This window comes from Cydia pomonella, unplaced genomic scaffold, assembly GCF_033807575.1.
Source record: "Cydia pomonella isolate Wapato2018A unplaced genomic scaffold, ilCydPomo1 PGA_scaffold_207, whole genome shotgun sequence".
NCBI classification, from domain to species: Eukaryota; Metazoa; Arthropoda; class Insecta; order Lepidoptera; family Tortricidae; genus Cydia; species Cydia pomonella.
This window is the reverse complement of record NW_026907847.1, coordinates 1-13,692: the sequence shown is the minus strand read 5'-3', so window position 1 is coordinate 13,692 and position 13,692 is coordinate 1. Positions and strand designations below refer to the sequence as shown.

Here is a 13,692-nt window from a genome sequence, read left to right as displayed (position 1 = left end):
ACTTTGTAAACATAACCAGACCATTCTGGTTAAATTAAGTTTGTTAACTCTATGAAGCGTATAGTAATTCATAAAGTGCAGAAATGTAATGTATACCCATGCACCCTAGTAGTGGGTATAAGACTTTTAGTAAACCCAATTAGCCGGTCTGTTAATGGTTACTAAATAATACAGTAACATATACGTTCCTATCCTGTTGTTATAACAAGGTATTTGGTATGTGTAACTGAACGATTTGTGCGGTGTACTGGTTTTATATTGTTCACGTTACCAGAACGCACTGTGCTAATGGGACTTCTAAACGGGCGATATGTTCACTGCAATATGTGGCCAGCAACTATTGGTGTCCTCTTACTCACATGTTAGAAAGGGACACTAATAGTTGCCGGCCACATATTGCAGTCAAAATATGGCCCGTTTAGAAGTCCCTTCAGCACAGTGGGTTCTGGTTACGTGAACAATATATAACCAGTACACCGCACACATCGTAGACAATTTAAAAGTAAAATAATACGAGAAATAAAATCAAACGCTTTATTATTGGTTTTCTAAATAATGATAATTATAAAGCATCTTCAAATTATTTAAAGTATATCAAGAACAGTATAAATTAAAGGGTCTAGCAGGTTAGGTTAACAAGACTGCCCCCCACGAGGGATTTGGTTATACTTTTAGAGTAGTGGCTGCACCTGAGAACAAATAAATAATTAATTTAAAACATAGTTTTTATATTTGACTTAATAAATACGTATATATGCGTCAACCCTAATGTGCAACAACCTAGTTAGAAAAGGCAAAAGAACTGCTCAAGCTACTTGTTTTATGAATACATGAGTTATAATATCACTCTCGTCGATAAATGACATGGATAAAATGCATAGCCATCAAATGACGCCATTTGTTACAATAAATACGTCGTCACGCGAAATATTTATGTAGGTATCAAACACAAACTAGGTAAGTACAACCACACACCACACCTCGAGTATATGGCTAAAACTATTTTACAGCGGAATTGAATACAAAGCATTCATAATTATTTATTAATAATGAATACAGGCGAGTGATGACAAACATTAATTTCGACCATAACATCAGCTTTTACTTACTTTCGAAAATTTCCGTATATTCCTCCAGGTTCCACGTTATTAGATGGTTTCTTAGGTCTTCGTCCATGTTCACAAAACAGACAAGTTTTTAAGCACACTTATACTATACACTTGTACTAGTTTACAGTTAAATTATGGACAGGATCTAAGTAAATAAAAACACCGACCGTCGCAACGAAAGACGCTGGGGCAATGACTGTTCCGTGACTTGCGCAATTCCTTTCTCCCTCCCCCGCCACCGGCGCATACACCATGGTGGTGGCACAACTGTTTGATTCGTTCAGAATACAATGCATTATAGTAGCCATAACATAATAACTTGTAACGTGTACACTCGTATCTTTATTTTTACATATCAATAGTTAGTGTTACGATGCATATATTAAACGAGACAAACGTTTAATATTTACAACACTTGCATCTTTAAATATACAACGAAATTGTAAGCAGTACTAAATTGCATTTAACTAGAATTAAACAGTGATGTTTAAAAAACAAGTTTTACACGTTACAACATTTTTTGTTATTACTACCGGATTTTAGTAGGTATAACTATATTTTTAACTACTATACGTTCTGGTAGTATTGTAGAAAAATATTTTTTTCGGTGCACTACCCACTAGGCCAGACCGGTCGTCAAACATAATCGAGATACAGCCCCTTACCAACATGAGGCCTAAATAGAAAACTAAAGCTTGACATTCTCGATTCACCCAAATAGCAAATGCTGCCCTCTCCAGTTCACGCACGCTACGCTTACATAGTTTTTCATCTTGTGTTTCCTAAATAACTTGACATTTACGTATGACGCTAATAAACAAGGGAGTCCTGTGTTGCCCACTATAAGTTGCACGCTTCTCACAACATATCATCCCCTAATATGTTTTATTGTGTGCGCATTGTACGAGTGTTTAAAAAGCAATTAGATGTAAGGTCATGTGTCATGTGGGGCAAGAGAAACACAGCATGAGGATTCCCTACAAGTAATTCTGTTATAGATGGTAATTTTCCCTTACAAAAAAACACGGAATTTCAAAAAACTGTGGCGTAAAGCTAACAATTACATATATAGAAAAGTAACCGCTCAGACCGTGCAGCTAAAATTATAAAGTTTTTGCTTAAATTATAAACCTTATAAAGCCTTCGTAAAATTCTTGCAATATTTCTCACAAACAAACTGGCCACAGCCGGTGCTAGATAACAAATGACTTCGGGAAATTTGGGTTTCCGACCGGCTTTTCCACCACTCGCCTGCCGAACTTGCATCTCGGATTAACCAGCCAGGAATGATCTGCGATAACCAAGGACTGCTTGTAATTTAAAGGTCAGAATTAGACTGGGTGGTTAGATAATGTTTGGAAGTGATCAGTATAAAGGGAAAGTACTCATCTATCACGATAATCGACGATTTGACGTTTTTGCAGCGACACCGTAGGCGCTGAAAATGATAGCGAGGTGATAGCGTAAGTTTATTTTTTAGTATCCTACTTGCAATCAAAACTTAAAGTAGGATAAGAAAGCATTCAGTCGCAGTATTCAGCTAATTTGAATGATATTAATTCGTTTTCACATCATTTTATTTCATTCCAGTCACGACGCGCAAATAGTACCTATCTAATATCATTACTTACATTACAGCTTATTTCCGTATCGTTCGATACTAACTAACATGCGAGATTTGTCAAAATTGACATTTCATTTTGAACAAAAAGGCATATCGACTGATATTAGAATAGAGGTCAAATCGAATTGCTTTTTTCAGAGATGTTCCAACTTTGAATGTCGTTATGAAGCATAATCGATTTTGATGTAGTTATGAAGCAATTATAACATTATCACAGATAAGAAATTTGTTGAAACAAAACAGTTTATCGTTAATGTTGGCCATTATTTACGGATTTTGAAGGCATCATAGAGGGTTTATGATATGTGTGTAGATAAAACACTTTAATCAACCAAAATTCAATATCAACGCCAGTAAAGACTTGTTTCATCTTTAAGGCTTAAATACAAAAGCTAATGTTTGTTTGTCATTTAATCTCAGAACGGACCTCTCACCATCTTGGCGATTATTGTAAGAACGGAGGATTTTGTATGTACACTTATCTCTGGCCTGTCTCGTTTCTTTCAGTGATACAGTGGATTATCGGTATTATAGTCGTCATCCCTAGCTTGCAATCTTTTCTTATTTATTATATTACAACAATGAAGTAGGTATGGAAGCTTTGACTTGTGAGTTTTACGTCATACTGCACGTGGAAATGTAGGCATCCACGTTAGCACAATGATATAAATATTGAATATCTTATTTGAAATCACTCAAAAGCGAAATTTACCAATAATAAAACTTAGATGGATCGATTTTTTGCCCTCGTTAAGCCTATGGTTTAAAATTTAATCGAATCGTTACTTTACAAATTAATACCCACTACACGAAACGACACACGAAAACTCGGGCAAACTAATTGTTTTAACAACCCCAGTTTGATCGAATTGTCGTTTACACACGACGGTAAGTTTCATCGAAATCAATAGAACCGTTTAAAAAAAAAACAAATGTATCTGAAAAAATAATATGATGCCTGACGTATTGCAGCGTCCCTCGTCGTGATAAGCTCTTTACTTTAAAAACTTACAGTCTGTCAAATAATCGACTACAATAACTTGGGTAGTTATTTTTTTGTATCTTAAAAATGGAAAAGAAATCAGCTGTCTACAATAACTAGTAACTAGCCATAGGTTAAATATTAATTCATAATATCGTCGCCAATATATCATACGAAAAGACTGAGTATCTCCACATGCGACGCTATAAAAATACCCGTGTTCCACCCCCAAACCTAAATGTAGGAGATATAGTGTACAAAGGCGTGTCCAAATTTAAATACTTAGGCTGCACCGTTACTGATACCAACAATCGTGACGAGGACATAAAGATTAGGCACTGCATCGCAATGTATTCTGAATAGAATACATTGCGATGCAGTGCAGCCCTTCACAAGGTGTTAGTGTCCAAGCTTCTAAGCAGACGCACCAAGATCCGAATCTATAGACCGTGATTCGCCCAATCCTAACCTACGGATGCGAAGCATGGACACTAACACTCAAGGAAGAAAACATGCTGCTAGTTGCCGAGAGGAAAATCCTCCGTAAAATATTGGGCCCCAAACAAAGACCGGATGGAAGTTGGACAGTCCTTACGAACCGTGAGATTGAAGACCTAGTGGCTGAACCTAACATCATGGGAGAAAGTAAAGCCCACAGACTCCGTTGGTTAGGCCACCTTGAGAGAATGGACGAAGATCGGAACGTGAAAAGAGCGTACCTGGGTCGCCTAGCAGGAAGACGTCCTATCGGACGCCCTAGGTATCGCTGGAGCGACATGGTGGAGGCGGATCTGCGCGAGCTTCGAGTCGACAATTGGCGAGAGGTCGCACAGGACCGAGAAAAGTGGCGCTGTCTTGTGTCGGAGGCCAAGTCTCATTTTGGGTCGCTGAGCCAACGGAGTAAGTAAGTATCGTCGCCAATAGGCCGGAGCTACAGCACGAACGTACAAATTGCATTGTCATCGGAAACAGCAAACTTTAATTTGATGGCATGGCAAACTTGAATTACCAGGTGACTAGGTCAAAAGCGGCCTACGAAACTAATTTCACAACCAATTTCTATCGTGGCTGGACTGGAATTATCCAGTGTTGTAATTAAATGTTAAACCAATTATTTTTAATGTATCCAAATACGATGGCTTATAGCTTACCAATATATCAATAAATAATTTGGTAAATATCACACCACTTAAGTTCTATTAGCTTTATAGGACAATGAACATTCGAATAATGTTGTTATTTGCACATCAGGTTGGCAATATTCTTTTCCTACTTGTTAAGGGTAATTACAGTTACCATGCACCTGCTACGGAATTTCAGTTCAACATAATAACTCATATCATAATGTAATAAGACTGCATGTTTATCCTCTTAGGTGGCAAAAAGCGTGGCAAAGAAATAAACAAATACAAATGCATTTGTTTCATTACTTTCCGACAGCTGTACTTAGATATAAGTGTTAAGTAGGTAATTAGTCCATATAGGCATAAAGAGTAGGTAGGTAAGTATTTAACTAAACGAAGATTGTGAAAGTACAATGTCCTTGCTTCAATACTTAAAAACATATTGTAATAAAACATAAAATAATTGATTCATTTTATATTTCATGGATTTAGTTACTATTTTAAGTAAAATGTTTCAGAAAATCGTCATAATTATGCGTATGGAAACACGGCGGTCATCCAAGTTTTATGACGTACGAATATAATATGTCATTGTCAGGCGATCAAATATTTCTTAAAGCTTGAAATGTTTCATAGCTCCAATTTTAGCAAAAATGGTTAATGTACGCACTCAGGTTTTACATAAAAAGAAGATATCTCTTACTTCTTACAGCGGATTTAAAAAGTCAGTTAATAATATTCCTTGCTCTTTTCCCATTGTTTGCCTTATCTGCCGATATTTAAGAACTAATCTACACCACGCAGATACGTATTTCAATAATTGCTAAATGAGAGTGAGATGCTAGTTTGATGCGGCTGAAGTGTAGGAAACATCTTGATGTAGCCAGATATAAACGTTTTAATGGATACAGAGGGTTTGTACTGCACATTTCGCATGTTTTTAAAAATACCAGGATCCGGTATCGCATTTAAAAATACCGGTTTTGAAAAATGCCCTAGAAAAGACGATCCCGGTATTGGAAGCCTTAGTTTCTGCGCAAAAATCATGCTTCGACCGAAACTAGAGCAAAACGGAAAACCGGTCGGACACTAATAGATTTTTGGATTTAAAAAATCTGATAACTGACTTATTGACTTTTAGCGGACACACAAAAATATAACTCCTGTCTTATGGGTACGTAGGCAGTAAGGCTGTAGTTTTCCGCAATAATATGCATACTTGAATAATAAACTATGTTGTTGTCTGAGTACCCACACACAAGCCTTCTTGAGGGACTTAGTCAATTTATGTAAGAATGTCCCTATAATATTTATTTATTTAGCTTTAAATAATACAATTTACAGTACCTATTTACAGTAATGTCATAATACAACAAGTATAACGTTTAATAATCTTGTATGCTAATCAAGGCCAATGAAAGTATGTTATGTACAATACACTCTATAGTTAGAACTTTTTATAAGCTTGTAAATAAATTTAATAAGTCTCTCATTGCATGTTGCTACCAATGTAATTACAGCAATAGACAAATCTGTATGTCCTCATTTAAGTGAATATGTATTATAGTATTCTTATGGAAATACATATTTTTAAAGTGTATTTTTTTTATGTAGGTATGTAATTTTCGTAAAGGAAAAATAAGATAAAAATATGAACATAGCCGAAACTATTACAAACGCTGAACAGACATGGGGTTAAATCGAAAGCTTATGAACTGCTCTATCAACCCTCGTATGGGACATTCCGTAGGAGCACCGTATAATAATGAATGGCATCTCAAACGTCTTATAAGTAATCCCTCTGAGCCAACCAATCGAAATGAGGCGTAATGTGTTTCTGTTTCTCTTTTAGTGTTGACATGATTGCCGAATTAATATCCTTGATATATATAATAATTGTTACATAATATGGTGATTCGAAAATGCGCCGATTTTAAATGCTTACACTTGCTCGAAAAGGATCGTATGGATTGTGAAATTTTGTGTTTGTTTCAAAATATTTAAATTGATTAATTTAATAGCCGTTTAAAACATTTTTCAATCGTGTCGTTTTCAAACCTGTCAAAAAATGACAATATGGCGACGAATGTAAAATTTTGTTATTTCTTCGCAAGTGTGATGAAATACATAATGTAACTCCGGAGGTAAGAATATTGCAATTTCCAGTCTTTAATTCACTCCAGTCTGCAGCTGACGTGAGTTAACACCCTTTTTGCAAAATTTCTCTTACTCCCTCGTTATATTATGTAGTATCGTTGTCGCTTTTATAATCTGTATCTTTAGGTATTTAAAAAAAGGTACTTAAAGAAAATCTACCCTCAAATGGCTCCTTAAGGCAGCTGAGGGTAGATGAAAACATTACATGATCAAATAATGTAGGTTTAAAGTCAGGTCGTTTAGTGACAGATCCAGGCGGTTTTGTATTTGGTTGGTTAACCAATAAATATTAAAACTACCCGAAAATGTACAAATTGTTTGTTTACCTTTTTTTAAATACCTAAAGATACAGACTTATAGATTTTGATCAGATTTCGATAAAATGTGGTGAATGGATAGAGTTCCCTATTCTGTACAATATAAGCGCAATTTTACCATGTCCTGAAAATCTTCCTCTGAGCTACGAAAACGTATGGAATTTTCGTAACACTACGTAATATGACATGCTTTTTTTTGTCCAAAATTGGTATTTCGTGTTTTTTCCATCCACAAATGAGGAGCTTTTCAATCTTACCAAGTCACTCACTTAGGAAATATCCCTGACTACCTACCTACCTGACACGCTGACTTTGAAGAGCAGAGCTCGTAAAGCAATGGCTAAACAATATATGGTTTTCTTTGTGTCTTTTCCAGTAGAATCCCACCATGGTATATGAAAAAAACCTACTAATAAAGGGGTCCGCAAACCCCGGCTCGCGAGGAGATAGGAGACCTACAATTGCGGCTTTTAAAGTCGCTCAAAAGAACACTTGGGAGTTTCTTCACCACATTTGCAGCTCTTTGAGGTTCCTAAAACTGATGATTTCTAGTTATAGTTAATAGCGAGTAGGTTAGAAATATTAAAATGTACCTAGGTTAGGTTAGTTGTCAACCCCGGGCCACTAACACGAATAGATTGACACTTCACGCACGACAATCAGCATCTCTCAATTTTTGACGCAACGGTGGAACACACCTCACAAAGCTACAGCCCACATCAGAAGCCCTATCGCGAAATACGAAAATCTAACTAAACTAAAAATAATCTAACCTCCACCTTGCTGAAAACCGCAGCCGAATAACACTAGACCCTACTCATTGTGTTCCTGGCAGTGAGTAAGGTTGCCAGAGCTTAACGACGGGAGGGAGGGGTGTGAAGGTCGGCAACGCGCATGTAACTCAACTCCAACGCCTCAACTCCTCAGGAGTTGCAGGCGTACACAGGCTACGGAGACTGCTTACCATCAGGCGGGCCGTATGCTTGTTTGCCACCGACGTAGTATAATAAAAAAACCAAAAACTAAATTTCATTATCTGCCCCTGCATCGCACGACGAGAAAGAGCGAGATTGTTATATGCCACAAAAAAAAATTATTTTATTTATTTTCACGGAAAGCCCCAGAGCTCTAGAATCATAATAACACCCTTCCCTTTGTCTAAGAATCCTTAGTCGGGTTAGTTTTAAACTTGTTATATTATGAATTTATGAAGTAGAAATAACAGAAGCCGAATAACTGAAGTAAAAACAACAAAGTAAGAAAGTTGAAGTTTGAACGGGTTCTATTTTAAAACTAATATGAAGGTGGAGTAATGTCTGGTTAAACTTCTAATTGATGAAAACGTTGTTACAAATTATACACCGTGGACTCGAGTAACCCGACGGATTTTACCACGTATTCCTGAGGGCATAAAGAGCAAAAAATGTTATATTACCTTTGGTCACATTCGGCATTTTTTTTTTGTATGTGTGCGCTTTTTTTGCACACGATAAGTTATTTATTTTTACATCTAGGCGAAAAAAAAAAACAATACAACTCATAAGTAAAGTTGTACTGTTGTTTACCTCTATCTTCGTGTATATATGGTTGGGCAATAAAGAGGATTTGTATTGTAGGTAAATCTAAACCAAATCACATAGTGGCAGTGGCAGACTTGCAGCCAAAAGGCGATATTTTTCACTGAGTTATTACAGAATAAGGGTGTTTATTTACGGGTACACCAGCAATAATTTACGGGCTTAATTTTCGCGATTTCGGGGTTGATCCCATAGTAAAAGTTGCTCAGTATGACCTACATATTCACCCCGTCAATTATTGCAGGTGACTAAATAAACAACCTGTATTTCTTTTTCACAAGAATTGTCATTAGGTATCTCTAAAAAACTACCGATGTCAGAAAACGTATGACATTTTGTGTTTCCAAATGCGGTTAAAAACAGGTACACCTTTAAAATCTGTCGAGTCGGAGTACACGGTGTATTGAAGTAATTTTTCACTTCACCAGCTCGTAAAAGGTCTTTGCATTTTATCCACAAGTGAGGTAAAATAATAAGATGCAAATTTTGAGTTGTTTCTTCATGTTGGCTGGTGGAATTGACTTTTAAATGATTATTATGATGAATGATAAATATTTAATAGCGTTCATTAGGATTATTAATTATTGTGTTTGTTGGTGTTTCTTCTCTCACTCTCACTGAGCGTGAGCGAGATGGATGTGCGTGCTCGGGACCGAGCATATCATGTTTTAAAATATTAATTTGTTGTAAGTTTTATATATAATTGCGCATTTTTCGAAGCCATTTTCATATTTATAGCTTTTATGCATAAATTGAAAAAAAATTAAGTGCGATTTAGATCTGCCTATGTTCGTGATTTTTTTCTATCGAGCGAAAGCCAAAATTCAGGTCTCTAATAGATCGAGTCCCTGAGAAAATCTTTCAAGAATTGTAACAAATTTTTTTGCAACCGTATTGTGATCCAAACAAGCTGTACGATTTTCCAAAACTCCGCTCTCTGAACCTACGGCACCTTTAAGTGAAAACTGAAAATACGATAAAAGAATAAAGATAAAATAAAATCAACGATCCCCAAAAGATATGACACGATCCCAACGGCATCCATGAATTGTTTAAAAGTCGAGGCGTCACAAAGCTACATTATTGTAAGTTTGCAACTCGGGGCGGCCTACTTAGCCAAACTTTGGAGCCGTTCAGCCAACTAAAATACCCATTTTGGGAGTTTTAATGGCCGCGATCGCGGGAATATGCACGTGTTCCCGGGATTTTTTCTCTCTTTTGTAACCATAGTTTAATCGAACTTAAAGTCAAGGCAAAAAGTCCCGGGAATATTAAACCTCTTTTAAAGTCGAATTTAAGCTGTTGTGATTGTCAGTTATAGGAACTAATATTAAATTATTTTTATTTCATTACAAGGAGATAAAACAGAAGCATACAAGTAAAGAACAATATAGGCAGAATACGTAACAAAAGCAGAGACGCTTTCCATTTTTTCCGCCTGTTGCTATGTCTATTTCACGCCCATAATTCTACTGCTGTCCCGCCCATAATGCCGGTTGTCCATGTCAATATGCGAGCTTAACAGCAATATAATTATGCGCAAAGATCTATATGAAAAGCGTCTCTGCTTTAGTACAATATTACGATATTTGTGATATTTCCACATATCTCACTGAGAACAACGTTTCCGATAAACGTAGCAGATATTTCGAATTCCATCGAAATATCGAATCCCGGCGGTATTCATGAATTGTTTAAAAGTTGAAGCGTCACAAAGCTACATTATTGTAGCTTTACAAACCTCGGGGCAGTACTTACCGTAGTTAACCCAACTTCGTAGCCGTTCAGCCGACTAAAATACTCATTTTGGTAGTTTTGATGGCCACGGGAATAAGTTTGAATTCCCGGTAATAAACCTCTTTGGTGACCATAATTTAAAGTCGAATTTAAACTACCGTGATTATGAGATTATCATACTAAAATTAATAGATAGACGTTCACAATCTATTATCTACTTCAAATCTAACCTTAAGGAATACTATTATATTAGAAAAATCCTTAGATTTTAATTATTGACACTGTTGTTTCTTTATTTAGTATGTAATTTTTTATGTATTTATGTTGTATTACATATGTTTATGTAAGTACATTTATGGTTTTACTTATTTATGTAGATGTATTAATATTAATGTTATGTATGGTAATATTCATTTCGACTTTTTATATTTTTTCTTTGCGCCACCTATTGCATATTCTAATTTTATTGTCTCCTTTACCCAAACGTTGTTTGAGCGAGATCGAGAAGAGATCGACCGCTTGTTGTTGCCTCTATCCACATGTCTTTATTTGATTCTGAACATGTATTGTACACTGTGCAATAATGAGTATTGTATTAGTTTATGTGACTGCTACATAATGAGAGGCATTAAAATACGAATGTTTCTTTGATGTGTTTAGGAACAAAACAGTATATCTTTTTGCTAGCCGTAATTTACGGTTTTTGAATGTATAATAGAGGATTTATGATATGTGTGTAGATAAATTAATTTTATAATTAATTTAGCACGTATTTTTAGTCATTCGTTTTTCTAGAACCTAGGTGTCCATTTTCGAGCACTAACAGTACTGAGGAGTAAAGATAATGAAAGAGAGTTTATACCACTAAAAATACGTAAGTGCGCCCGTAAAAAATATTTTGACAGTTTTAAATGGTTATTTAGGAAATAATTTGTAGGTGAGGTAAAATACCTATGAGAACAGGTACGAAATTAACATTTGAAAGTCAACGAAGCACAAAGCAATAGAATTCATAAAATAATTAACTAGAAAATGAAACCATTTTCTTTATGTAATTGTCATTACAACCATACTTGTACTATTTTTTCTTATAGATATCTACAGGTTTCAGCCTGTAAATTCACATTTGCGTAAGGAAATAACTCCCCAATCGCCCCCAAGGCGGGAAATCCCGGGAATATCTCTCGGAACATCGCATCACTGCCAGAGACCGCAAGTCCGGCGAAACGTGCGACTTTCGGCACTGCGGGTATCTAAACCTATCAAGTTTGCGGAAGACTGGCCATTCTCGTCCCCTGTGGCAGTTGTGGCTATTATTAGCTTTAGGGGCACTAACAGAATCCGATTAATTGCAACTACTTCGGTTTCTGTACGGCAGTCTATTCTGCAAAACAGGTACTTCGTGGACTTAGAAAGGAGATTAGAAAAAAACCTTTAATATATAAGTAGAGATAACTACAGTCAGCATTAAAAGCAGCGATCAGACTACGTCAAAAGTATCTACGATTATCTAATAGCTTTACAAAAAGAGAAATATTTCTGTATGTAGAACAATTCTGAGGCAGATACTTTTCATCGCGAACTGTAAAGATATACCTCTATTTGAAAAAGTGTTCCAGGATATTTTCGGGGCGTTGTTTCATCCGCTACTATTAATGTTGACTACATGATGTTTACGTAAGACCTGACCTTTTTCGTAAGATAATGGAAGACTCCATTATACTCTAGTCTACTCTGGAAATGACGATCCGTAGTCACAAAACTGTCTATTGTTAAGTTTATATGTTGCGGGTAATGCTAATAGATGTTTAAGTAAACTTAAATTTACCCGGGTATGCTAAGCTAGGCAATTATCCAAGCCTTTTGGGTAAAGTCAGAAAATTAAATAAATTTTAATTTGTATTCAGCGTTTACTATTACAAAAGTATTTTCATATGCCGTAATTTATAAACCGCACATAAATAGAACGGTGGCAATAATCGTCAGGCGCGCCAAGCCTAACAAGCAACAATATTTTTGACAACGAAAAGCGATATAAATCCCCCGCGAATTGTGTTGCGGATTGTTTCAGTGTATTTTCAAACAAAATTGCCTGCTGTGAAATTTATACCCGCGGCCAGATTTGTGGTTCTATTTATGATTACGACTGAGTAGCGGTAATGTTTAATGGAAACGGGAAACCGTTTAATAAAGCTGGCGGCTCACTGGGCGTATGCATGTTTTACTTTCGATTTGTATCGACAAGTAAAACTTTAAGACAATTAACCTCGCAAAAAAACATATTTTTGGATGTTGGTTAACAATGTTATGTAATTAATGCCGACCGATGTTTCGGTTTCGGCATAAAAATTATGTTTCCGTTCCGCCCAAGGTTTGGTTTCGGCCGAACTAGAACAAAACGGGTCAGCAAAATCGGTTTCGGTACAACACTATTTTAAATATAACTTAGCCTATGTCACACGGGGCATAAACCTTCTACCCTATATAATAACGTCGCACTGCTGGACACAGGTCTCTTTTTTATTATTTTCCCTACGTTACCGGCATTCCACTCATTGACGAGATCAACGAGATGATTAGAGCAAATATAGTTCGGGAATTTAACATACCTACATATTTCGCAGGTGTATGTAACCAACTAACTTCAATGTAAAATAGTTTAGGTATAACCGCTTGAGCTTTTAGAAAATTATCTTATTAACAACCCAACAAGGAAGCATTCCATGAACTTATCTATCATTGTCAGGTGCAAACAAGAGTTTTCTGAATATTTTCAGAAATAGTGGTTTTTTTGCGACAAATGGTAAAAAATAAGCCCATAAAAATAACCGCCAGCTTCATACGCTGAAAAAGTTGTAATATACGGAATAAAATGCGTTTTTACGGTACAGCCGGTGGAATGGTCCATAATGGTATACTCTAGCCTGAAAATGATAAAATTATCAACTAAACTCACCAAATGCTCCGGCATGTTCCAATCCTCGTAACTCCTAGCTGCCAACGGGAACACCTTTTCATTAATAATCTCCAACATAGTCATAGTTTCTTCTGTATACTCGAGAAGT

The 13,692-nt window shown here is 36.1% G+C and overlaps 1 long non-coding RNA gene across 1 annotated transcript; it reads right to left on the bottom strand.

Moving 5' to 3' along the window:
- Positions 1 to 520: 520 nt before the first annotated feature.
- On the bottom strand, positions 521 to 1,518 carry LOC133533839 (uncharacterized). The gene is made up of 2 exons (XR_009801931.1): positions 1,110 to 1,518; positions 521 to 689 (listed from the first exon to the last, which is right to left on the bottom strand). It is a non-coding gene; the product is annotated as an uncharacterized LOC133533839 (long non-coding RNA).
- Between the last annotated feature and the right edge of the window lie 12,174 nt (positions 1,519 to 13,692).